Genomic DNA, 1,308 nt, shown 5'->3' with positions numbered 1-1,308 from the left:
TTGCATTGTCCTATCAGTCAACAGTCAATTGTGGTTGTAATTTTTTTTTTTGGCCTATTTTATTATATGTGCTTAGGTTTGGATGTGATTTTTTGCTAATTTTTTCTTTGCAGAACAATTTTTCAAGAATGCCAAGTTCTTCTGCAGCATCTAGCCAATCGGCGCGGGGGAGTTCGGTGAGTAATTATGTCCAGTTGCTTACTATTCGCTGCCATTTGTAGCATTGACAATAATTTTTGTAAACAATTTTTACAGGCTTCTTCAAGTGAGGGGGAAGGCAGTCAGCGGGAACAGAGAGCTCGGGGCCAAGGTGTGGCGTCAGGCCGGCGAGTGAGTATTTTTTTTTTTTTTATTTTTTTTTTATTGAGTAGCATCCTGCTGTGAGGAACATTACATTTGAGGAGCATCCTGCTTTCACTAGGGATGTTTACTTAATTACATTATAGATTTTAAGGGCAGCAAGTATTGGGGGAAGGTAACATAAAGTTGAACTCCCAGCACACAAACATTACAAAATACAGGTGTAGAAACCAGCAATATACATACATCAAATGGCAAAGACAGGATAGGGCAAAGGTACATATCATGACAGGTGCTGGTGGTTGTTAATATTTGCATATTTGTAACCTTAATGTTTTCTAATTTTTCTAGGTTTCACAACGGGACCATGGAGATACCGGAATTGATGTGGACCTCCTGATCTCCAGCATCCAGGAGCGTGGCCCGTTGTGGGACAGCCGTGACCCCCGGCACATGGACCAGGTGGTGTTGAGGCGTTTGTGGGTTGAAGTGGCAAAGTCGCTGTGGGATGGCTTTGACAGCGCTTCAAGCAGTGACAAAAGCAACTTTGGTGAGTATTGCTGATACGCCGTGCTGATACGCTGCTATGACCCATCTTGCCAGGATAAACACAACCGTGTGTGATGCGATCAACGCCTAAACTTTGCATCGCACACGGTTGTTTTATCCTTTTAAAATGCTAAATATGTAACCTTTTTTTTTCTTTGCATTCACAGTTAAAAAGTTGAGGACCAGATGGCGATCCATGAAGGACCGTTTCAATAAGGGGCTCCGTGCTGAGGAGGAGCAAACTCGTAGCGGTGCTGCTGCGGCAAAGTCTGTGCCCTATAAGTACAGCAGGGCACTACAGTTCCTAAGACCGGTCCTTGGCCACCGACAGTAAGTATTTATCCCACATAGCATATTGCACAGCCACATTGTACATTGCCCAGCCACATAGCATATTGCACAGCCACATAGTATATTGCCCAGCCACGTACATTGTGCATCCACATACAGTTAGGTCCA

At 43.9% G+C, this 1,308-nt stretch overlaps 1 long non-coding RNA gene across 1 annotated transcript; it reads left to right on the top strand.

Annotated features, from left to right (window-relative positions):
• Positions 1-279: 279 nt before the first annotated feature.
• LOC143793673 (uncharacterized) lies at positions 280-1,087 on the top strand. Its single transcript, XR_013220189.1, has 3 exons — positions 280-330; positions 652-850; positions 1,017-1,087. It is a non-coding gene; the product is annotated as an uncharacterized LOC143793673 (long non-coding RNA).
• The last annotated feature ends 221 nt before the right edge of the window (positions 1,088-1,308 follow it).

The sequence above is a fragment of the Ranitomeya variabilis genome, chromosome 1 (genome assembly GCF_051348905.1).
Source record: "Ranitomeya variabilis isolate aRanVar5 chromosome 1, aRanVar5.hap1, whole genome shotgun sequence".
NCBI lineage: Eukaryota > Metazoa > Chordata > Amphibia > Anura > Dendrobatidae > Ranitomeya > Ranitomeya variabilis.
This window is presented reverse-complemented; position numbering and strand designations above follow the sequence as displayed.